The sequence below is a fragment of the Stegostoma tigrinum genome, chromosome 6 (assembly GCF_030684315.1).
Source record: "Stegostoma tigrinum isolate sSteTig4 chromosome 6, sSteTig4.hap1, whole genome shotgun sequence".
NCBI classification, from domain to species: domain Eukaryota; kingdom Metazoa; phylum Chordata; class Chondrichthyes; order Orectolobiformes; family Stegostomatidae; genus Stegostoma; species Stegostoma tigrinum.
The window spans coordinates 57,461,081-57,487,656 of NC_081359.1; the positions used below are offsets into that span (position 1 = coordinate 57,461,081).

Below are 26,576 nucleotides of genomic sequence, written 5' to 3' on the forward strand. Positions count from 1 at the left end.
CTGCAATCGTGCTTCAACAGTAAGGAAAGCCAGCTGTTTAAGGATTGGCAAGCAGATGGAAAACAGAGATTTGGAGTAAAGAGGTCGTTCTCAAAATAGAAGGTATACATGGGGTGTCACAAGGATCAGTACTTGGTCACCAGCTGTTCATTATTTTAGTCATGATTCAGACCTGGGTACCAAATGTAATATTTCCAAACAGGCAGATGATACAGAGCTCAGTAACAATGTGTGTTGTGAAGAAGATGTAAAATATTTTCTGGAGGGTTAATGAGTAAGCAATAAAATGGCAGATAGAATAATGCTGAAAAAAATAAGGTTATCCACTTTAGTAGGAAGAACAGATGTGCAGAATATTTCTTAAACGGTGAGAGATTCTAAAGTGTGGATATAACAAAGAGACTGCAGTAGTTACTGTCACTTTAACATCTGTCAGTGTTCGCACTTAAAATATAAATAGAGTTACAGCACGCAGCAGCTCAATGCACCTTCAACCCATTGACCTTCCTTTGCGACTAGAAGAACTTGTGCATCTGATTGCATTTCACCAAAGACTTTCCTAGGACAAGAATACTGCCATGATGGCCTTTTGAGTTCAGCCCCACTTGACTTCCCTAGCCAGATTTTCTGGTGTTAGCCAATGTGGTTCTTTTGTTTCAGCAGGGTTGTTGGCCCATTAGGCTTCACTCCAAACAACCAGCAGACTGTACATAACTGCAACGCATGAACTGATCAACATGAGAAGGCTCCAACCCTAACACTGTTCAAATTGATCGTACTGCAAAATGGCTTTTATTTTTGTGAAGGAGAAATTTAGTGAAGATATTTGTTCTCACCAGAGTCTGGAGGAAAATATTTACCACCCCTGTTTCATTTCTCATAGTAGGGTTCGTGTATTTAGCTTCTGTGTTTTAGCTAACGGCATTGCGTGCCTGAATGTAAATCCAGCAGCCTAGGGTGTTGATCTGTATTCATGGTATTCTGATGAGTGCAAAAAAGTTCCTTCTAATCACAGTGAGGAAATCTGACCTGCCTGAAACATTCTGAGAATTTAAATGTTTGCTATTAACCTGCCATTGGGAAAACAGCAATTTTGTCTCCCTCCCTCCCAATAATGTTTCCCCACGTAGCTTTCTAGAAGCTCTGGACAGACCTGAAGCATTCCAGCCAGTAACCCTGTTTCCCTATCCACTTGATGCCAGGCCTGATGTGTACTCCAAGAACCTCTGTTTTATCTCTTTTGTTTGGAGGAGGTGCAGGCTGATTTTAGGTTTTGAAGAGAGTTCATAAGTACTGTTGAGGTTTATAGCCACTTAACAGCATGTTCAGATTGAGCTGCACACACTTATCATTTAATGGTGAACACAGCTTGCACCATGAGAGATAGTAGGAACTGCAGATGCTTAAGAATCTGAGATAACAAGGTGTACAGCTGGATGAATACAGCAGGCCAAGCAGCATCAGAAGAGCAGGAAAGCTCTTGTTTCGGGTCTGGACCCTTCTTCAGGACCTTCTTCAGACTGCATGCTGTCTGCTTTACTTTATGTCTCATCACACTTTGCGATCCCCACATCCATTTTGGGGGTATATTGAAGTTTTAGACCATGATTGCTATGAGAGTGCAGATTGTATAGACAGAAAAAAATTGTGACAACTGCAAAATGTTCCTATCTTACATTTACATTAACAAAAGCTGTTGATTTTCAATCTACTTATTTAAATAACAATAACTCGTCAAACTCATTCAGGAAATGTTAAATTCAAGTATGTAGACAAGCTGACGTTTATGTAAATCCAACCAACCCATAATTTGGAAGATGTCAGTTCAATCTGTTTCAAGCACCTTCGATTTTACCTAATTATAGACCTGAGGAGAAGATTGCAGTATAATATTACACAGTAATCTTTAGACAATCTTTTATGGTTAGCAGTGCAAAAATTGAATTAATCCTTGAAAGATGAGAATTATACACTTTGTTAATATTGTTACTTGGTGCTGACAGCCTTCTATCTTCTTAGATGATGGCCACCACCATCGTCGTCATCTCTGTAGATCCACCTGATATGGCTCAGGAACTATTGCAGCAAAAGGGCCTCTGCTGCATTTCTTGCAAAGCAGGACAGTGGGCTCAGAAAGTGCACTATTTTTTGTCCTCTGTTTTCTCTGGCCCTCTTTTCAGCCAGTTGGTCTTTTTTCTTTTGCTTCTCTCTACCTCTTCCAGTGCCCTTCCAGGCGGTAAGCCTCCAGATATCATGGCTATCAGTGATGATCTCCTCTTTGTCGATGGCAATATCAGCAATCTTCTTATCCCACTCTCAGGAGTCAATGAATTGGACAAGTGATTGTAGTCCAGTGGATAGTTTGCTTTACAGAAGGTCTTTGGGTGTAAGGTTATCCTTTGATAACTTGATCACAGCCAAGCCTAGCATAAACTCTATTGGCTTAGAATTTAATGTATGCTGACAGACATGCTTTCAGTCTAAATGATTTTTAATTTCCAGGTTTATAAAACAAAACAATACAAATAATTTTTTTCATCCTTGCAAACTTCATAAAGTATATTCTCCTTTTAATAAACTCATAAATAATCAAATGAATTTTCTGTTTTCAACAACGTTAATCAGTTGTTTGTATTATATTTTATTAATAATACACTATCTCTAGGATATGAAAAGAACAATCTTGACTTACAATATGTCACCAGTGTAATGGTTTAATGCCGAAATGGTCTTTGGGCAAACTTTATTTCAATGAGAGCATTTTACACATATTTTCTGTAACCTAGATGGCATGAACAACTATCTTGCAAAGACAATGGTAATACATGGTTTGCATTTGTTTTGCTTAAGTATGAGATTTGATTCTTATCAAATCTGCTCAAACCATGAAATCAGTATAAATTCACAAGAAAAGCACAGGAACACTGTCAGATAGAATTTGACATTGATGCATATTAGAAGATAATTAGACAGATGCCTGAAGCTTGGCCACAGGTGTTGATTTCATATGATGTCTTAAAGGATGAGACAGAAGTGAAGCAACCAAGTTTACATGTATTTTTCCTATTCTAAGTATGAAAGTTGTACACACTTTACTCAGGGATTATCCCTCATTCATAAGGTAGTAGATTATCAAATTATCAGGAGCCCTGTTGCTTGTAATTAATATTGTGTTTTGTTCTTTGAAAAGCTATCAGAATATCATACACCTAAATGTGCTGGAACTGTTAAAATTATTTCCCCATTTTCAAAGATAATTGGGTATTTTACAGGTGAATATCTAGAACAATAAATAAAGCAAAGAACTGTGGATGCTGGAAATCTAAAATAAAAACAGAAATTGCTGGAGAAACTCAGGAGGGGTGGCTGAATCTATGGAGACAAAGCAGAGTTCAGAATGCCGCTGTTTTGTGTAAAAGGTTAAGGGAGTGAATGTGTGTGAATGTAATGCCAATCAAGTGAATTACTTTATCTCACATGATGTAAGACTTGTGTATTGTTTGAGTTGCAAGCATCGAAACAAGTGGAATGTATTCCTTTACACTCCTAACTTCCACTTGTAGTTGGAGGACAGACATTAGAGTGACAGGTTTCAGAGAGATAGGATTCCAAGCTCTGCCTTGCCTTTTAGCTACAATATTGATTTGACAAGTTCATTTCAGCATCTGTTTCATTCGTAGCCATCAGCATATTGACAGGAGGAAGTCAGCAATGATAATGCCACAAATGTTCATGTGTGATGCTTGAATTTACTTTTGTTGGAGGTGGTTTTTGCCTGGCACTTGTACCTTTTGAATGTGACTTGCCACCTATTAGTTCAAGTCTGGATGTTGTCCAGGTCTTGCTGAAAATGAACATGGACTGCTTCGACATCTGAGGACTCATAAAGGCTGATGAACGTTCTGCAATCGTCAGCGTGGATCCTTACTTCGCATCTTATCAGGACGAGAAAGGCGTTGATGTAATAGCTGAATGTGAAATTTTATCAGCTAAGAATCATACTGAAATTGAAAGGGGTACAGCATTGCAGAATCTAGGGTGCAACTTTAGAGGTGTTTCAAGTAAGTACACAGCCAATGTCAAACCAACAATGACTGCTGTGATATTGAATATATGAACAGATAGAAGTTATATCATTGCAAAAGAAAAATATTAGAAATTATAAGGAGTTTTATAACAACTAATTTACAAAGTTGATTGGGGCTGGAAACTAATGTGAAAAAATAAATTGCCAGGGCTGGCTCAAAGGGAGGCAAAATCTAGGGTTGGGTCAGAACCTGCTTCTCCTTTATTTACTGCTGTTATATCCATGGCCTCCCAGCTTCCTTTTTGATTTCGCTGTCACTGCCATCTCCTGTGCAACATCAGGTGGAGGAGTGACAAGAGGCACAGCAGGAAATGGAGAAGCAGTAAGTAACAGATAGAGAATAGAGATGCCAATGGTAAAATTTTTTAAAAAATGACTGTAAGAAATGGAATTGATTTGAGATGAATCTGATTCAAAAAAGCATACAACATTGATTGAGGCAACTAACACCAGATTGCCATCTAGTGTTGGGAGGATTGAAATGCACTGAGAGGTAAATACTCAGTTTTGCTGGCATTATAATATTACTCATGAAAAACCAGAAATGAAAGATACTTTAGACATTCTTATAATAACAGCATTTTTAAATGACAACAGCTAGATCTAACAAAAATATGTACTTACAAGAAATTTAATGTCATAAATAACTAGTTGTATTTTATATTTGAAATTAAGTAAATTCACGAGTTACATGTGGTAACCTTTTCTGAAAGTACAATATCCCTGAGAAACCCCTGGTTTTCTCTTTTATTCAAGAGTTTAACTTCAGTGGTGAGAAAGCTTCCAGCAACAATTATTAGGGATGGAACTCGGCCTCACGTTGGGAAGAGGGGCTGGTTTGAAAGAGATTCATGGATTTCTAAAGTGGAAATCATGCTTAACTAACACGCTGGTGTTTTTTGAAGAGGTAGCAGAAAGGGTTAATGAAGGTAATGCTATTGATGCTGTATACATGGATTTCCATAAAGCATTTAATACAGCATCACACAACAGAGTTGTGAGGAAAGTTATAGGTCATAGCATGAAAGGGGCAGTAGCAACATGGATGCAAAATTGACTGGATGATAGGAAACCAAGAGTTAATGGGATAAAACGGTGTGAAGTTGGATAAACACAGCAGGCCAAGCAGCATCAGAGGAGCAGGAAAGTTGATGTTTCGGGTCGAGACCCTTCTTCAGAAATGGGCTTTTCTGAATTTTTGAAGAAGGGTCTCAACCCGAAACGTCAACTTTCCTGCTCCTCTGATGCTGTTTGGCCTGCTGTGTTCACCCAGCTTCACACCATGTTATCTCAGATTCTCCAGCATCGGCAGTTCTTACCATCTCAGTGAGAGTTAATGGGTTTTTTTGTCTCAAGGATGTTTTGCAGTGAAGTTCCACTAGGATTAATATTGAGTCCCTTGCTTTTCCTGATGTATATTGGTGACCTAGATCTTGGGATGCAGGGGGCAATCAAAGGTTTGCAGATAACATAAAAAATTGAAGAATATTAACTGTGAGGATAGTGTAGAATTTCAAAAGAACAGACAGGTCTACGGAGTGAGCAGATAAGGTGGCAGATAATGTTCAATGCAGAAAAGTGTGAAGTGATGCATTTTGGACAGGGCAACATTGAAAGACAACATAAAATAAAGGATAAAATTCTAAAGGTAGTGTGGGAGCAGAGGTACCTAGCTCTACATTTGCACAGATCATTGAATGTGCAGAACAGATGAAGAAAGTAATTAATAAAGCATGCATTGGCCTCAGCATAGGGTACCAAGGCCAAGAGTAATTTTGAACTTCTGTCAGATGCTGGTTATCTCTCAGCCAGAGTACAATACAAGGTGCCACATTATAGGAAAGATATGAATGGATTGGAGAGAGTTCAGAAGTAATTCACAAGAATGATACCAGGGACAAAGAATTTCAGTTATGAGGACATCTTGAAGAGGTTAGAAATTTTCACTTACGAGAGAAGAAGGCTAAAAGAAGATCTGATGGAAGATTTCAAAATCAAGGGTTGCCAAATTGAGTTAATCTCGAGAAACTGTTCTCAATCATAAAAGCAACAAGAATAAGAGGGCATAGATTTAAATTGATCTGCAGAAGGAGACAATATAGTGTGGAAAAAATCCTTTCTCACTCAACAAATGTTTCAATTTTAGAATGCATTGCCAGTACGTGGTAGAGGCACATTCAGTTGAGGCATTCAGTGTGGTATTGAACAATTGTTTGGATGAAAATAATGAGCAAGGTAATGGGTGGGGGGGGGGAGCAAGAGATAGGCACTACTTGATGATACTTATTTAAAGACCCACTGCAGTTATGAAAGGCTGAATAGCCTCCTTTTGCTCCATAACATTTCTGCGATATTAAAAGTATTGTTAACACTCACAAACAATGAAGGGTACCTTCATAAATGGGACAGTTGAAACAATTCACTCAGATGATTTGAAGCAAAAGAAACTTCTTGGTGTAAGTCTTTAGAGAAAGAGCACTACAGGTGAAATCAGGAGGAGCAAAGAAAGATTTCAGCCTCGACATGGTAGGCAATAGAACAAGACTGATAGCACAAACTGGAAGATAAGATATAATAAATATCCTGTTGAAGCAGATAAATTGAGACAAATGTTAGCAAGAAGTGTAAAGGATCGAAGAGACAATATCAGCACTATGGATGGAGAAAAGAATCTGTAGGAAAGTGAGTTGGCTAGGTGCTTTGTTCATTAAACTGAGTATACAAAGGTAAGATGTTAAAGAGTTAGTGCATGGGGATAATTAAATATGAATGATTAACTGTTAAAATAACTCTTAGAGAAGCTGATATTGTGGGTTGTCTGATGAAAACTAAAATATTATTTCTGTACTTTTTAAATTATCAATCTATTGTGAAACCTAAAAGTAGTTTAATTTTAAGCAAACCAGAACCTTGCAGAAATGCAACATCAATTTTGTGAACTCAACATTTTTATATTACTTTTTCCAGGCATTCATATATTACTTGACTTGCGTAATAGTAAAACAATGTGACAAAGTTGTGGATGGAATCTTCTCCTGGCATTCAGAGTCTTGGCTGCTGGCTGGAGAGCTGGTGTGAAAACTATACTGCTAAAGGGAATAGAGATAATCCTGGAAATTGCAGTCTTACTCCTGTAGTGGGCAAATTATTGGAGAAGATTCTGAAAGCTATTATTTATGATTATTTAGAAAAGCACAGTTTGATTAGAAATAGTCAGCATGGCTTTGTGAGGGGCAGGTCATGTTTCACAAGCCTTACTGAATTCTTTGAGGATGTGACAAAACACATTGATGAAGGTAGAGCAGTGGATGTTGTGTATATCAGTTTTAGCAAAGCATTCAATAAGCTTCCATATAGTAGGCTCTTCAGAAATTAAGGAGGTATGGGATTTAGGGAATTTTGGCTGTCTGGATACAAAACCGGTTGTCCCATAGAAGACAAAGAGTGGTAGTAGATGGAAAGTATTCAGCCTGGAGCTCAGTGACCAGTGATATTCCGCAGGGGTCTGTTCTGGGACCTCTGCTGTTTGTGATCTTTATAAATGACTTGGATGAGGAAATGGAAATGTGGGTTAGTAAGTTTGCTGATGACGTGAAGGTTGGTGGACTTGTGGACAACGTGGAGGACTGTTGTAGGCTGAAGATCAATGGGACATTGGCAGGATGCAGATCTTGGCAAAGAAGCGTCAGATGGAATTCAACCCGGAAAAGTGTGAAGTGATTCATTTTGGAAGTTTGAATTTGAATGCAGAATACAGGGCTAATGGCAGGATTGTCAGCAGTGTGGAAGAACATAGGGATCTTGGGGTTCACATCCATAGATCCCTCAAAGTTGTGACCAAAGTTGATAGGGTTGTAAAGAACATAGCATATTGTGAATTGGCTTTCATTGGCAGGGGAATTGAGTTCAACAGCCATGAGGTTACGCTGCAGTTTTTAAAACTCTGTTTAGACAGCACTTGGAATACTGTGTTAGGTTCTGGTCACCTCATTACAGGAAGGATGTAGAAGCTTTAGACAGGGTGCACGGGAGATTTACCAGGATGCTGCCTGGACTGGAGGGCAGGTCTTCTGAAGAAAGGTTGAGGGAGCTAGGGCTTTTTTCATTGGAGTGAAGAAGGATGAGGGGTGACTTGATAGATGCTTACAAGATGATGAGATACATAGATAGAGGGATAATTGGAGACATTTTCCCAGAGTGAAAATGACTATTACGAAGTGGCATAATTTTAAGGTGATTAGAAGAAGGCATAGGGAAGATGTCAGAGGTAGATTCCTCACACGGAGAGTGGTGGGCATATGGAATGTGCTGTCAGCGTTGGTAGTGGAGTCAGCTACTTCAGAGATTTTTAAACGACTCTTGGATAGGTACATGGAGGATAGTAAAATGTAGGGTATACAGGGAAGATTGATCTTAGTTGGATAATAGGTTGGCACAACATCGTGGGCTGAAGGGCCTGTGCTGTGATGTACTGGTCTATGTTCTATGTTCTATTCATGGAAAGCCCTTTGAACTACCCATTAGCCAGGCAGTGGGGAGACTTATGGGCCTTCTTTAGAATCAAGATCACCAGCGGCAGAAGACCTGTCTAACAGGGGCTCCCAGCAGAACACAGGCCGGTGGTTCTTGAGTCAGCAGCATTGCTGGGGAAGATAACAATTGGTGCCTTTAGAATTTTTCAGGTTTTGCAGGCAGCCAGATTTTTTTTTTCTTTGGTAGTTTTCTGAGCTGACCTATAAACTAGTTTCCTCTACTCTATTTGCATCAAAGTTATGAATGCATGTTCTTTTTGAATTGTAATCATAATTTCATATCTCACAAACTTTGCATGTAAAGTTTTTGGGGAAATGTTTGGTGTCTGTCACCTCTGATGCAAGCATTTGCATTTTATTAAGGTAGTAAACTAAAGTCATTCTCTAATATCTATATTAGATGACTTAATTTAGTCTGACCAAAGTCCTGCTTCAATTGCAAGTTTTCTTAAATATAATTAGCATCAAATGTTGAATGTGGAGATTAAGCAGGTATTCAAACTTATTCAGCTTAACTTAAGTTATGAGTGATTTTTAAAAATTTCTTGGAAAAAAGAACAAGCCACAGAAGCTTCCAATCTTGCATTTGTCAGGACAGGCACAAGAATGCCACAGTTCAAAGGAGTAACAATTTATATTGCATCTGAAATGAATGCTAATTAGTTGGCATGTAGAGTGTAATTGGTCAGTCATTATGATGTACAGTCTTTGTACCTGGCATCACAAAATCATCCAGGGTGAACATACATTTTGATCCTTGAACCCTTTTCCTAAGGGCTAACCAAAATAGCTCCCACAATATCCTCCATACTTTGGGTTTGGGTGAGAGTGTAGAATGCCTTTTTTTGTCTATATGCTTTCATGGGATATGGGCATTGCTGTCAAAGCCAGCACTTTTTATCCATTTCTAATTGCCCTTGATTCCTTTTTGAAATATTATTGCTGAGATATGCTTAGGATGATGAGGCTTATGAAAAATGTCACCCTTTGTATGATTTTGCACTTTAGTTGAGGTCAGTCTATGGTGGGTGCTTTTCACATCTCAATTCTCATGTGGACAAATTCAAATACGATATTACGTCTGTGGTAGTTGAAATGTCTTTTTGGCTTGACAGCGGCATCCTGTTAAATGAAATAAACCACTTGTGATGCTATTATGTTATAGCAAAGTCAAACGGCTAGTTTCACCAGTTGCTGAAATTTGAATGCTCATAAATCTAATTAGAAAGACGTGAGCCATTGGCTTACCATGCAAGCTTGACCTGAATTTAGGGAGTGTCAAAGTATCCTGTGGGATATTGAATGTCGCAATCAGATCATTGCTGGCCGTGCATCATGCATACTCACAACTGGGCTTCACAACTCTCTGTAGACTGGAACTAGGCTTTTCAAATTCCAAATGCAAAATCTGCAGCACGGTAAAGTCACTTCAAAAATTCTGTGCTGTCAGAGCTGTGATCTGGTATCAGCTATACACCTGCCAACTGGCAGCTGCTAATGCACATGAATTGCAGATTTAAATTACATTACAAAGATATATGTGGCCTTTGGGCCAACTTGTCTTTTCCTGCTGGTGATGAAGCTGTTGACAGCACTGAAATAGGAACTGTCTGTTATTCACTTTTAAGAAGCAGGTAGTGAATATGTTTAAATCCATTCATGGCTTTGATCTCTTTTAACTCGTCCTTGGTACAGGAAGTGAAGGAATTGCTCCACATTTTAAGCAGGAGTTGGAAACCATCAGTAACTTAATGTGAAATGAGGCATGTTCAGACTCCTTGTGTTAAGATATGCATTGTAAAAGAATGCAGTAACTTGTTAGCACAAACTTAATGTGTACCAGCATTTCTGAGCTATTCGATTTATAAGTGAAACTCAAAAAACTACCCTAAATTTCTAGTTTATGACCTCCCTTGACATCTGTATAAAGAATGATCAAAGGGGAAAAAAAAACCAAGTGGATATTCAGTGATGTGGATTTTCCAGTGTTGGACTGGGGTAGATGAGGTCACGCGACATCAGGTTGTAGTCCAACAGGTTTATTTAAAATCATTTGTTGGTAAATTTCCTCGCCTGGTTCCCTTTTCGTTCAGAAATAATTTTGGCATTGATGACGCACTTGCTTAGCCACAAACATAATCAACAAAGTACAATTTGGCATGATTGATTATTGCTGTGTTTATTTCTAAATAGAATTTCTTTGGAATCTGGCAAAAGGTGTCAAATGCTAAATTTAGTTGTTTGACTATTTTGATCAGAATAATTTTGAGCATGGAAAAGCTTACATTGAGTTGGCTTCAAAAACAAAACAATTGGATGTATTGATGGGATTTCTGCCACCTTATTTATGGATGGCATGGCGGCTCAGTGGTTAGCACTGCCGCCTCACAGCACTAGACGACCCAAGCTCAGTTCCAGGCTCGGTTGCCTGTCTGTGTGGAGTTTGCATGTTCTCCCTGTGTTTATGTGGGTTTTCTCTGGGTGCTCCAGTTACCTCCCACAGTCCAAAGATGTGTAGGCTAAGTGAATTGGCCCAAAGGAATGTGTAGATTAGGTGGGTGAGAGGGGGATGAATCTAGTGGGATGCTGTGAGGTTTGGTGTTGACTTGTTAGGCCAAAGGGATTCCACAACACCACCCCCCTGCCATTATCCTGCATGTTTATTCTTTTTTTATCCCATTGCTCTGACAAAGTTGTAGCTGGGTAGCAACTCCCAGCCACTTGGGCCAAGTGGTATCTTGTCTCAACCCTTCCTCAAATTTGAACTTATATTTTGGTTCATTCTTCTCCTTTTCTACAACTATCTTAAATCTAACTGAGTTATGGTCACTGTGTCCAAAATGCTCCACTACTGATGCATCTTCTACCTGCTCAGGCTTATTTCTAAATATTAAGTCGTGAACTGCCCTCTTCCTTGTTGGGTCCTTTGTGTGCTGGCTAAGAAGGTGCACCTGATTATTAATTAAGAATTTTGTTCCCTCCGACTTTGTACAGTAAGACTTTCCAAACTGCCAGGGTGTCTAGGATTTCACATAGAGTGCAGGATGCAACTCATCGGCCTGTGAATCCGAGGCATACCTTAACTAAGTAGAATATGGACCCTTTTATTTTACCCCTTATTTTTAGAAAATTCTTATTTTTGCCTATGTCCTGAATTTCACTCATGGCCAGTGCTGGTGTGTCTGCTTGTCTGTGAGGGACCTCACCTCACCATTTCCTCTCCACTCCCTTCCTCCCTTCCATCTCCTCACCTCACCTCTTCCTGGCCTCTCCTCTCCAAGTCTCCAAGTTCTCTCCTCTTCTCCCGTCTCCATTCCTCTTGTCTCCTCACCATCTATTCTCTTCTCTCCCCGTCCTCCCTCCCTCTCTTCCTACAGTCTTCATACAATGCTGAGTATTTTTCCAGATGGCGACCCAGGCTGGAATTGGAGCAAGACTCATGCCTACTTTGCCCCATACAGCAGGACCTCTAGGACATTGTTTACAAAACCTATTGCTAATTTCCCCATGTCTGCCATGTCCTGAGCAAATGTTAGGAGCCATGTCAGAAAGTTCTTGACTGAGAATGCTTGTCTAGGTACACAACAGGCTCTTGAAGATGGTGGTGGTATTTATTCCAGGATATCCCAGCAGTGATGAGCTGTTCCGGTAACAGCATGTGATAAGATGGAGCTGGGGTAAGATGTGAGGGATGCCATGGCATGGTTTAGGTAGTTAATTTGGTATGCTTGTTAGGTAAGGCAAGAAAACTTAGTAGGCCATGTGCAAAAATTGACACACCTTGTTCTTTGCCAAAATAAAGCGCATCCACTTCAGCCCAATGATACCAGGAATGCAATATTTCAGATACATGAAATTTGAAAGTTTCTCATTATTCTCAAAGAATTTGAAGTGGAAATTTGACAAAGGTACTAAAGTAAATAGGAGAAGCTGTTTCTATTGGCAAAATAGATAACCAAAAGCCACAAATGTAAGACAATTGGCAAAGAAACTAGAGGCAGTATCAGATCTTGTTTTTGGTCAGAACCGCTTGGAATGCACAGCAGTGAAAAGAACAATATTTTTCCAATGGCAATTGAAAACAGACTCAATAAATGACAGATGTGTAAGCATATGAGACTAATGGGATGGCCCTTACATAATGTCAGCCTTTTTCTGCTCCTTAACAATTTATGATTCTATAATTATTTGAACAAAGGTCAGGTGAAAAATTTACACATCTCCTTGAAAAGCTGAATCGCAAGAAATCAATTAGCCTGAATCCATAAGAATCAGCACTGTGAAGAGTGTCTGTAAAAGCCATCACTTTCCTTAACTTATAATTATGACATTTTTGTATTTTTATGTAATAATTGCAAACCTGCCAATTGACTCAGAGGTCAAATTCCACTTATAAATTATGACTGGCCTGGATTAATCTTGACTAAGCTCTGAACAAAGTGATTAAGAAGTTTGCAATATTTCAATAAATTTACTACTTAGTCATCAATTTGATCTTTCTTTAAAATGTTGGTAATCTCATGGTGTAAAAAGAAAGTGATTACCTTCATACGTATCATAAGAGTAGAGCAGAGAATGCTTTGTCGTTTCACACAATCGCTATTGAGTGGGAGCAGGCCATTTGGCTACTGAGTCCACACCAAACTCTGAACAGCATCCCACCCTGACCCATCCCTGCACTTGCAATGGCTCATCCATCAAGACCACACATCCCTGGATACTACAGGCAATTCAGTATGGCCAATCCACCTAACCTACCCATCTTTAAACTATGGGAGGAAACCAGAGCACAGATATGGGGAGAATGTGCAAATTCCACACAGACAGTCTCCCAAGGGTGGAATTGAACCAGGTCCCTGGTACTGGGAGTGTGCTGTGCTAACCACTGAGCCACCATGCTGCCCCTTTGAGTTTCCTTTTGTGTTCTGTTGATCAGGCTGATAGGAAGTCAACATAGATCTCTGACAAGTAGAAAATTATTCATCACGTAGATTTAATTTAAATTAGCAAATTTCTGATTGACAACAAAAGTGACAACCATCTCATATGGATCAAACAATTGTTACAGTTCAGGTAACTCTGTCATTTTTAATTTACTATAAATGCAAAATGGACCTCCCCTAACTGGACAACATATGCAAGCAAAAACCTATACCTTTTTAGCTGACAGAAATTGATTGGCAGTTCCAAGATTAGGCATTATTTCAACTGTGGTACAACAACAGAAGTCAGTGCATACAAGATTAAAATGTATTTGGAAAATATTTTGTACATTTTTGAGTGCTAGGACCTCTCAGTGGACTTTCATACACTTTCATAGATGATAGAAATTTCAGTAGTCCTTGCAAGTTTCTGACAAAATTAATGACTATGAGAATTTTGAGGCATTTTAATAGTCCAAATGTCTTCGCAGGCATGCCCTTCATCATAATTAAAGACATGGTAGTGCAAACTATTCCATAAGCTGCTGATGAACAGGTGCATGCACACCATCTGGTTTCTAAGATATAATTTGAATGGCATCTAGAACAATGTTCTGTACCCTGATTAAATTCCAGTTCAATAATTCAGGCCTGATCCCACAGAGAATTCATTCCTGACCTACAAATTTTTTATTTCAGTGAGGAAAGGGAGCTTCTATCCTAAATGCAGCTGTCAGAGAATTACATGAGGTGAAGTACAAAAATGCTGCTATTTTTGTCACAACAGCCTCCTACAATATTTAATTCTCCATAATAAAGAAGAACAGCAAGCTATTTACTGCAGTGGACATGGTTGAAGTTAACAGTGAGGGAGCAAAATGATGATAAAACTGAGAACAGTTGTTGTTTGATTGCATGTGAAACCAACCATCCACTTCCACATGTGAAGAATTCTCAGTTTATAAATCAACTTCCAGTTCATTTGACCACAAACTGAACTGCAATAGCCATATAAATACAAAGGTTACAAGAGCAGGCCAGAGGCTGAGAATGTTGCAACAAGTGACTCATTTTTTCTGACTCCCTAAAGTCTGTCATCATTTACAAGGTGCAAGTCAGGAATCTGATGGAATACTCCTCACTTGTCTGAATAGATGCAGCTCCATAACCAGTCCAGAAGCTTGGCACCATCCAGGAAAAAGTAGCCCACTTGACTGGCACTACACTCACTCCCTTCAGCACTGACAATCAGTAACAGCAGCATGTACTACCTGCAAGATGGTCAGCAGAAATTCACCAAAGATCCTTTGATAGCATTTCCAAAACCACAACCACTTTCATCTAGAAACAAAAGGGGAGCCAATATGTGGGAACAAGTTCCCCTCCAAGCAAATCACCATCCCGATTTGGAAATGTGTCACCGTTCCTTCACTGTTGTTGGGTCAAACTAGAATCCCTATAGAGTGGGAAGAGGCCATTCAGCCCATCAACTCTGCACTGACCTTCCAAAGAACATTGTACACAGACCCAGCCCACCACCCCATTCACACGATCGCACATTTTACATGGCTAATCCACATAGCCTGTACATCTCTTGACATGACATGGCAATTTAGCACGGCCAATCCACCTACTCTTTACATCTTTAGATTGTGGAGAGAAACCAGGACATCCAACAGAAACCAATGCAGACACGGGGAGAACATGCAAACTCCACACAAAGAGCCAACCAAGGGTATGGAACACAGATCCCTGGTGCTGTAAGATAGCAGTACTAACCCAAATCAAGCGCCTTAGATGAGACACAAATCCACAAGGGTAGTTTCGGAGGCCAGTGCCTCATACATTAGGCCACTGATGCTTCACATGGGAATCCCGCAATTCCATCCATAACAGATTTCAGGGGGTATATCTACAGCATATGGACTGCAATAGTTCAAGAATCACCTTCTCAAGGGCAACTAAGGGTGGGCAATTTAACGCCGGCCTAGCCAGTGACACCCTATGTCCCAGAGTAAATTGAAAAAATACATCACAAGTGTTTACATTGAAGGCTCAATATAATAATTCTTCAACAATAAACAAGGGGACTCAAGCTTGCTACAAAATGAAATTCCTTCAGCTCTGGAAGAAACAACTGTATTTCTAGTTTATGTTCAAATGCAAACAGCAAATGAGCTATCCTGATTATTATTATGTGAACCAACATGACCAACTAAGGTGCCTTTGCAAATATAGGGCAGTTGACTCTGTTTATTACTTCCACTTATTGATAAAATTGGTGTTTTGGCAATAGCTCATTGCTGCAAACTTGTGGTGACTGACACAATCAGTCATGATTATCGTGGGTTGAACTGCTAAGTGATAAAATAAATTTACTTCTGCAAATGCTTATAGCTAATATTGGTTTAAAGCTGAATAATTCTAAAAATTCTGTAATGTAATACAAGCATATTCTTCAAAATTATGTCATAATTACAAATTATATATTCAAGAAACTTTAAAGGGCTGTAGAGTATAAATGTTCAGCAGTTATTGTGTATTCAAAGAGTAATGAAGTGACCATGAATGGGTGCTTTGAAAATTAGAGATAGATGATGATTCAGCATCATTTGGGGAGATGACTGCCCAGTAATATTATTGTGGGATTGTTAATCCAGATACCCAGTCAATGTTCTGGGGAACTAGGTTCAAATCCAGTTACAGCAGATGGTGGATTTTGAATTCAATAAAATTCTGGAAGTAAGAGCCTAATGATAACCAATGAAACCATTGCCGGTTGTCAGGAAAAGCTCAACTGACTTACTAATGTCCTTCAAGGAAGGAAGCTGCCACTCTTTCTTGGTCTGGATTCCAGAGCCACAAGAATGTGATTGACTCTTAGCTACCCTTTGGACAATTAAGAATGGGCAAAAAATGATGGCCTGGCCAGCAACGCCCTTGTCTCATGAATGGATAAAAAAAAGCTAGCGCAAAGGTTATGGTAATAGTCAAAGAGGAGAATTTGATCTGTTCATAATCCCTATGAGTTGTCCAGTTACACTTATTTCTTGTTTCTTTCACACAGATATTTATTCTACGTGTACAAGACAAAACAAGCTCATGGACCTTTAACTCCAGGTAAGTAGTTGTTGAAGATGAGTAATGACAGGATGATCTAGTATGAAAGGTTATTTTTCCAATCAGAATTGTTCTGAGTAAGTATTAGGCTTACGTGCACACAAAGAAAGATATTGTCCCTTTTCTATTGTTATTCACTGACTCTTTTAATGTTATGAATTTTACTAAATAATGAGGTTTATTGTTCCCATCTGTGTATTGTTCCCATTAGTTCAACTTCTGTTGGAATGAATGACAGCGGGAAAGACAAGGCTGCTCATTACAGATAACAGTAGATTAATCGCAGATGTGAAGTTAACAGTGGGGAGGCAAAAACAGAATGTGTTTGATATGAATCAGACAGTTAACAGAAGTGTAGAATGCATCATCGATGCATGATCATCAATTAGTCAATTCCTTTGTCCTATATGTAAAAACCATTGTAAAAGTATAGAACTTTACTACCACTTAGTACCTGACTCACTCCTTGCATCATTTTCTAAAAGCTATTGGGAAGTTGAAGGGCTCAAATTATCAAATCATTCAAATTTCCAGTGGGGCCACAATCTGGACAAGAAGTAAAACTAATGTGATCCAAATGATGATTATTTCGGACAAATCTACATCAAAACTTTTGAGGCACTGTGCCACATATATCAACAAAGAAATCATGCCAGTCTTTTTTTAATGCCAAATTACTTTAATTGTGGGTTTCAAAAAGGGCAATGACTTTTGACTGTTCTCGGCCTTGTTAGCCCTCTGTTGAAACAACAGAGGCAATCTCCCCATTGCCAGAATAACTGGACAAGTGGTTCGGTCACGCAGCTGGAAGTCCACTCTAAATACAGTAGTAAATTTGTACTTTGACCTGATCAGGCAGCTGCTTAAAACAACACCTTTTTTATTGTGTTGTGAATTTGATTATTTTGTGAATTAAAAGAAAAAACAGTCATGATAAAACCCATAATCTGAACATTTCAGGCAGCAGATCTGGCTGCCACCATCTATAATTTATCTTCATATAGCTTTTTCCATGCATTTTTCATAAAAAAAGCTCAGAAATTAGGAAATCCATAAAATGTTGCATGCTTTAAAACATATAAGCATTAATATAGAAGAAAAAGAATCAGAAACAATAATAACAAATGACATTAAGTGAATGCTCCGAGAATTATTGTCTAACCACTAACAGTCAACAGGGAGCTTTAGAAACAGGCAATGCCCAAAAAAAATTGAACAAGATCCTTCAAGATGTTTCCTTTCAAGTTTTTGAGAAGATTTGTAGCTTGGGTCATGGATGAACTTGTAGACTTGCTTGCTGAGCCGATGTGTTTGATTGCAGATGTTCCATCACCTGCTAGATAACATCGTAAGTGCGCCTCTGGTGAAGCGTTGGAGTTCTGTCCTGCTTGTTATTTATATGCCTCAGTTTGCTGGGATGGTTGGCATCACTTCCAGTTCAGTTTTTCAGTAGCTTTTATAACGGGTCTGGTTCAATGTGTTGGTTGATGGAGTTCTGGTTGGAATGCGATGCCTCCAGGAATTCCCTGGCAGGTCTCTGTTAACCTTGTTTTCCTATTATGGATGTGTTGTCCCAGTCGAATTTGCATCTGTGTGTATTGAGACCAGTGAGAAGCGCTTTCGGGAGTTCCTTGAGATGAAGAAAATGCAACATGTTTGAGAAGTATTATTTGCATCTTCCTCATCTGGACAGTAAAAAGAATGGATTGCCAATTGTAAAGCCTTGGTGATGTTACTTCCATTGATTCCTGTTGTAGATCTTTGTTTAAAGTCACTGTAAGATAGATTTCTGGTTTGGATGCATAACCTGTGACTTTTATAACGGAGATTCTCTTTGTGATTCTAGGAATATGGATGTCACTGGCAAACTGACATTTATTACCCAAACCTACTTGCTCCAAAGGGGCAACCATATGTCTTTTTTTTGTTTGTTTTATTTTGAACCAAATTTCGCCTGTATCATGAAAACTATTATGCTCAAAATAAGGTCAGAATACTATTATGTGGGAATTTCCAGGATATTTTTCTTCTGACAATGAAGGACTGACAAATAAATTCAAATTATGATGGATGTGATTTTTAGGAGACCTTTGAGTTCATAGAATTTTCAATGTTCTGCTGCCTTGTCCTTGTGGTGGTAGAGTCTATTGATTTGGGAGATGATCTGAAAGAAGCAATGGTAACCTGGCAAACTGGCATCAAATACCCATACCTCCTTGACCTAAAGAGGCAACAGTGTGGCATTTTAATATTTATTTTGCAAAGAATAAATCATGTACATTGCCGTCATATTATGTTGTTTATAACATGAATTAATCTTCAAGCTGGTAGATAAGTAGCTGATCAAAAACAATGGATCTGAAAATAGTTTGGATGTAACAGCTGACATGTTGATTGCTAAGGTTGATTTGATTAACCTGGTTGGCAGGGCTGGAATTCCTCCTTCCCTCACAGCACCATGTTTTGTCTCATCTGAAGATGGTATCCACAGGTCTAATGTATTTTCATGGTGATGTTGAATAAAAGATTATTAGAAAGGCATTTCTGACCCCGCAGACATCTGTAGGTGTCAAGGTTATGAATCAACCATCATGGTTTCTGAACAAGATAATGGGAACTGCAAATGCTAGAGAATCCAAGATAACAAAGTGTGAAGCTGAATGAACACAGCAGGCCAAGCAGCATCTTAGGAGCACAAAAGCAGATGTTTCAGGCCTATATCCTTTCTGATGAAGGGTATAAGCCCGAAACATCAGCTTTTGTGCTTCTGAGATGCTGCTTGGCCTGCTGTGTTCATCCAACTTCACACTTTGTTATCTTGGATACTCCAGCATCTGCAGTTCCCATTATCTCTGATCACAATTTTAACCTCACTGCGAAGCCTCTTCCAGGGATGCCTAACCTGAAGAAGTTACCCTCCTCCCCCTCTCTGTTGAAGGGTCTAAGCCCGAAACGTCGGCTTTTGTGCACCTGAGATGCTGCTTGGCCTGCTGTGTTCATCCAGCTTCACACTTTGTTATCGTGCTTTCTGAAGCCTAATTCAAAGAAGGTGGAGAATGAATGTGTGTGGTCTGGTTGAAAGGCAGGTTGTCAATTTCAGTCGGTCAAAGCTATATTAATATGGCTTTATGAGATTTAACTATGGCTGGTCACTTTCCTGGACTTCCAGGAATTCACCAGACAATTCACCAGTGAGAATACATCACCAGTTGAAGAAGCTGAAAGCATGTCAGGGAAATTTGAAATGAAATCTCATAGCTGATTTTTATTTTGTTCACCTGCTTATGTGAAAAATTTACATAGATTTTCCTTTCAAACCTTTTAATGGTAGCTATCACAACTTTGGAGACCTGTAAATCCATCTGTTCTCTGATATGAGTCCTTATCTTTCAGATAAGCTTCATATGCTGTTTAACTTTAGACCTCAGATGAGGGCCAAGGACCAGCAAACACATGAACGCCATGAGGATCAACAAACAAAGCAGCAACAGACTGTGTTCCTCACAGAAGTGTTAGTTCATACAATAGATGGGATAGCAGACTAATACATCTTACAAAAAGGCCACACCTACAACATAGTTTGCGGGTTAGAGGATAAATTTTGTCAACATATTGAGACATCAGTATTTCAAGAAGTTCAGGGTTTCATGGCAGATGCTGACAGTCATTTGCAGTCTGAAATAAAACTTTATGCTAAGTGGTAGAAATACAACTCAGCATCAATGGAGAGAGAAATTGTTCTGTTGAAGGTCATCTACCTGAAATAATTGCTGTTTCTCTCTCCACACATATTGCCAGAACTGCTGAGTATACCCAACATGTTTTCTAATCACTGGTTTAAAACAACACTTTGCTTTTGCTTTCAGTTGACCTGAAGTTACTTACCAGTACTTGTGAAAGACACAAATGCTTTAACTATTTTGGCTGAAGACACTTTCAGAGCTCTATGGGAGAGATTTGTGGGATCTTCTAGCTGAGCAGCAACAATACATCAGACAAGTGACTGATAAATTGTTTTCCAAGGAATAATGCCACTATTGCCACTAATTATACCAATCAGAGTGAGTGAATGATCAGGTTTGTGCCTCTCACAGACTTTCTGTAAGTAAATAGAATGTGGGCTGTAAGAAATAAGCATACCCAGATCACTGAGGAATGTTTATCAACATAATTTCTGGAAGGTGACCATAATGTTTTCATCTGTTATTGAGCTCTTCTCACGTCAAAGCAGACTTAGCGACTTTCTGCCTGGGGTCTAGGGAATGACATTTGAAATATGTTGATAACACCAATGGAAAAATCAACAAAAAGCAGTTTGGTGAGAGCCATATAGTAACTAGATGTGTCATTAAGGAAGCCAGAGAAGAGGTGAATCAAGTGCCTGGAAAATCTTAGGACATGCTTTAACATACACCAGCCAGGGTCTTCATAATCATTCTCATGTCCTGCATTACATACTGAGGGAACAAGGACTGAGCACAGACAACTTGAAATAACCGAGGAAGAGGAAGACATGGTGAAATATCGGTGAGCTCATGCACCGGCAAAGGCATACATTCCTGTCTGGGATTCACAGTCTATTATTGGCAAGCAGACATAGTACAACTGAAAAGCCGATCAGTACTTCAAGAAATTTTTTGTGCTACTCCAGGAATATCCCATTCACGATACCTAATATCGATCATCTACCTCCACCTGAACAAAGCATAAACGTTGCTGTAACTTCCCATGGAGGCCGTCTATTGCTGTCCTTAACATCACCATTTGGCTTTACGCATTTGTAAAGTGTGTGTCTGTAGGTGAAAGCCTAGCATTTGGCTTACCAACCCACTGGCCACAAAAAAGCTCTGATTCCATAACTTTATATCACAAAATATCTGAAATCCTTTAATATTAGAACTCACTGCTAAAGCAACAATTTGAAATAATATCCAGCTTTATAACACCAATGTTACCTTTATGAGAAACTGGGATATTTCCAGATAATGTGCAGAAAAAAATGCAAGCTCTGAACCACAAAGTAAATTATGTCTACTTACATAAAGAAGTTAACACCTTACAACATAGCATCTTCGGAAGAGTACCTCGATATATATTCCTTAGAATATGTATCATTGTATGATGCCATCTTTGGAAGATACAGCTCAACTATTGCTTGGGGCAATAGTCAAGTCAACTGAGCCAAATATAGCAGAGATCATATACAATTATGTCAATTATTTCAAATTTTCCACTGGGAGGACAGTTACTGTCATACCTGAAATCACCTTTTGGCTGAAGAGAAGCAAACTGTTGACAGAGTATGCATGAAGCATCTGACACCATATTGCATGACATAGGCAGAATGACATTGAGAATCAGTGGAATATTGAAAATAGTCTTAAAACATATTCCATCTTCTAAATTATGCTATATGTTATGAAGAGCTGAGGATCTTGCACTGATCCCTAAGGTCATTCATTGTCTGCCACTCAGAAAAGGTCCCTTTATTTCTACTCTTTGTTTCCTGTTTGCTAACTAGTTCTCTATCAATTTTCAGCACACTGCCCTCAATCCTATTTGGTTCAATGTTATGTGCTAATCTCTTACATGAGACCTCATCAAAAACCTTCTGAAGCTTTCCAAGTAAGCCACATTCACTGTCTCCCCTTTTCAACTCTTCACAAAATTTCAGTAGGTGGACAAGCATGATTTTCCGATTACAAATCCATGCTGACTTTATCTGATCTTGTACTTTTCTTAAAGTGCTCTGCCATTAAATCTTTCATAATGGAGTTTAGCATTATCCCTATTAACAATGTCAGGCTAACTGATATATAATGACACATTCTGAGGAATGGTCGCTAGACCTGTTTTCACCTTCACAGATGCTGCCAGACCTGCTGAGCTTTTCCAGCAACATTGTTTTTTTTCCCCGATATATAATGCCCTGTTTTCTCTTTATCTCCTTTTTTACATCAGCTATCCTCCAATCCATACGAACTATTCTCCCACCTACAGAGTCTTGAAAGATGACCATTAATGGATACATAATTTCTAAGGCCACTTCCTTAAATAGACTGGAATATAGATTATTAGACCCTGGCAATTCATCAACTTTTAATCTCATCGATTTCTCCAACATCATTTCCCTACAGTTACTGATATCCTTCAGTTCCTCCTCCTCACTAGCAACCAAAGACATCATTGATATATCGGAGAAAGAGTTGTAGATCAAAGCCTCAAATAGGACTGGAACAAGCATGTTCAACACACCCCACAAACAGACAGACATTTCTGTGGTCCCTGCATGTGCCCATAGCCACACCTTTGACTTGGAGAAGGTGAGATGAGTTAAAGGAGAAGTTGTTCAAAGAGGTAACAACCTTGGTCAGGCAAAAGAGAATACTGGTGGCTAGAAACTGTTCAGGCCACCTTTAAAGGAAGAAGCAGAAAGTCTTCAGACCATCTTGATGGAGAATAGGCATTTGGAGGGATTGCACATCTGCAGTGAAAAGAATGTGGTTAGGGCCAGAAAACTGGAAATTGTGGAACTGATGTAAAGCATCAGAATAAACACGAATATAAGTGCCAAGAGACTGAACAAGTGGGATAAAATAGTCAAGATAAGAAATAATAAAGTCAGGAGGCAGAAACAGATGGTAACAATGGGTTAACCATAGAACAGAAAATCAGTGAGAGGGTTCAAGCACATGGTTAAGTATCAGTGTTTGTAAAAGAAACAGAAGATCTTGGCATTTGTATGGCCAAGATTTAATATGTGGATGCTTCTGCTCATTCAGTAGTGAATGGCCACCCAAAACAGTCTGATAATTTAGAGACTTTTGTGCTGCAGCCCGTCCAGGATACAGGACAAATTCATCACTGTGTCAGTGGTGGAAACCTGTTTTGAGAAAGTGGGACATAGAAAAGGAAAATTAGGATTTGAAAATTAGCCATGCCAAGTCAGGATCCAAGGAAGGATGGTGCTGAAAGGAGTAATATTGGAACAGAAGTTGGTGCGTGTTTTAAGCAAATTTTTGGTTCTGTATTGTGGTTATTGAGGATGGAATCAAAAGTGCAACATGATATAATTTGGAGCAGTCAGATCTGGAGGTGGTAAAAGCATAGATAAACATTTCTGATCTTTTTAAATTTGGGAAGTAGGCTAGGCTAGCATTTATGGTCCATCCTTTATTGATTTTGAAGGGTAAATGTTAAGCAGAGGAAGGGACAGAGCTGAATGATGTTAAGTTCATACCTTTCAATTGAGAAAGAAATACTGTCTGTCAGAACAATGACCCATCTGTGGCTAACTAAGGAAGCTGGGAATAGTACCATTAGACAAGAAAGAACTGTAAATGCTGGAAATCTGAAACAAAAAATATAAATTGCTGATGAATTTCAGCATGTCTGGCAGCATCTGTGGGAAGAAAGCAGAGTTAACGCTTCAAGTCTGGTGAGTCTTCATCAGAACACAGATTGAAAACATTAATTCTGATTTCCTTCTTACTGTGAAAGCTGGTATTTGGTCAGAAGTTGAGTAAATAATAGAAACCATCAAATCATCATAAAATTCAAGGAAAGAAAAAATTGAGTATTAGAGAAACTATTTTGAAAGATAGATGCAGATTATAGATATATTTCTACAATTATATAAAGAGCAGAAGAGTAGTTAAAGTGAATGTTAGTCCATTAGAGGGTAAGTCTGTGGAATTAATATTGGAAAACCAGGAAATGTAAGAAGTGTGATAAAATTTGCTTGTTCAAACAGACCCTATGAAAGACACAAAAATATCCTGTGAAATGAGTATGATTTAAGAGGGAAAAGAAAGAGAAAACATAAAAAAGTTCTGAAAGGTATACACAGGTTCTACAATGAGATAAAAATATGTTATGTAAGTTAGAAAAAAGTTGCTGTTGACATACATTTTCTTTAGTTCTCAAGGAGTGTCATGTCAGGCTCGAAATGTTCACTCTGCTTCTCTCTATACAGATGCTGCTAGATCTATTGAGTTTCCCCAGTATTCTCTGTGTTTGCTTCAGAATTCCAGTAGCTTCAGTATTTGTTTTTAATCTGATTCTTGGGCTGGAGGGGTTGCTCTATGAGCATTGTTTGGATTGGCTATCCATTATGTATTCACTTCACAATTTGAAGACTGAGGTGATCATACTGAAACACATAAGATGCTGAGGGGATTTGATCTGGCTAATATTGGAAAGATGGTATTTCACCTGAAAAGTCTAGAATTAGAAGGCAGAGTTTAAAAATAAGGCCTCTCCCAGATAAGATGTAACTGAAATTGTGTGGAATTTTCTTCCACAGAGAGCAATGCATGCCGAGATATTGAATTCATTCAAGGCTGAATTAGATTGTAGATTTACATAAGACTCAAATTATAAGGAATTAAAATGGGGTCTGTAATAAAGATCATAGATGGGCTTAACGAATGACAGGGTTGATTTGAGAGGTTGGATGGTCTACTATTCTCATTTTTATGATCTATCCACTTCACAAGTTATAGCTATCTCTCTGGATTTCTCTGTTTTTTAAGATTGCTTAGTTTTGAAATAATGATTTTCTCAGTTATTCTTGTGTACTGAAGATTTACTTTGAAGAAAAGGAGCCATACTGCTCTGCTGAGTTTAATTATCTTTTATTTGCAGATCACACAGGATATTGCTATGCTTGTTCTTCATTTGATGAAAGGTAGAATGTTCATTTATCCTGCATTAATTTTCTGTAGTAGGTTGAGATTTGGTAAAGTCAAGTTTCCAATCTGTTTCCTTCAGTTTATGAAGAAGTAGCACATTTGTTCACTGCCTGTCTATTTTGTTTATTGTGGCAAATTGACATAATCCTCTTAGCTACCAAGTCTGAATTAGCTGAAGTGAACAGCAACCAACAATTGCATTTGCCTTCCAGCAGTAGGAGCTTAATAATACCTTTATTGCTTTTGTAACTAACCTGACTGCAAATGATAGCTTGGTATCTTGCTTGGTTGGGCATATAATAGCTACTTGACAGTTTGCATTCAGTCATTTACATCAAAAATTATTGCCCCTGAACATTACCATTTAAATGTTTATAAACTCAGTTGAACTATTTGTTAACAAAGTGTAGAGGTGGGCGAACACAGCAGGCCAAGCAGCATCAGAGGAGCAGGAAAGCTGACGTTTCGGGCCTAGACCCTTCTCCTGAGATGCTGCTGGGCCTGCTATGTTCATCCAGCCTCACATTTTATTATCTTAGAAGTAAACTCTTCACAGCTTTACAGTTAGATAAAGCTTATCCATCCTTCACTTGCTGTTGCATTTCCTCTGTTAGTTTGTGACTACTGCTTTGAGATTAAGTAAAACAAAGAAGTGGAGATCTGAAGATCTGAAACAAAAACAGAAATTGCTGGTGAAACTCAGCAGGCCCGACAGCTTCTGTGGGAAGAAAGCAGAATTAATGTTTTAAGTCCAGTCACTTCAGTATGGTTTTGATGAAGAGTTGTCTTTAATTTTGAATGTATGTTTTTAAAGTTTGGTAATTGCTTTCTTGGTTGGTTCTAGTCCACCTTTTCACAAAGAAGACTAAAATTTAATGGCTGTGCTCTGTATACTGGTGAGAGAATACTCTCCAACAAAATATTTTTAATCAACTTGATGCAATTTCTGATGGCTATCTTTATTTTTCCAATGTTGTGGGCAACTGCAAGTATGTATGAACTCCCATTGTAAGGCTTTATGATTTTTATGTTGATTACATTTCCCATTCTCTTAACTGATTTTTTTTCTCTTTTAACTTGACAGAAATCAGCAACACTTGGATAGAATCGTAAATTATTGTTCAAATGAACTTGAAGCAGAGTTCTGTAATTGTCTTTTACTGAAGGACAATTATTGTGATGCTGAACAGAAGAAAGGCAAGTCTTCTATTTTGCACAACTT

General features: G+C 38.6%; 1 long non-coding RNA gene across 1 annotated transcript; it reads left to right on the forward strand.

Moving 5' to 3' along the window:
* On the forward strand, window positions 1–26,547 carry LOC125453718 (uncharacterized). Its single transcript, XR_007247832.1, has 4 exons — window positions 1–102; window positions 16,609–16,661; window positions 25,308–25,350; window positions 26,439–26,547. It is a non-coding gene; the product is annotated as an uncharacterized LOC125453718 (long non-coding RNA).
* Window positions 26,548–26,576: the final 29 nt, after the last annotated feature.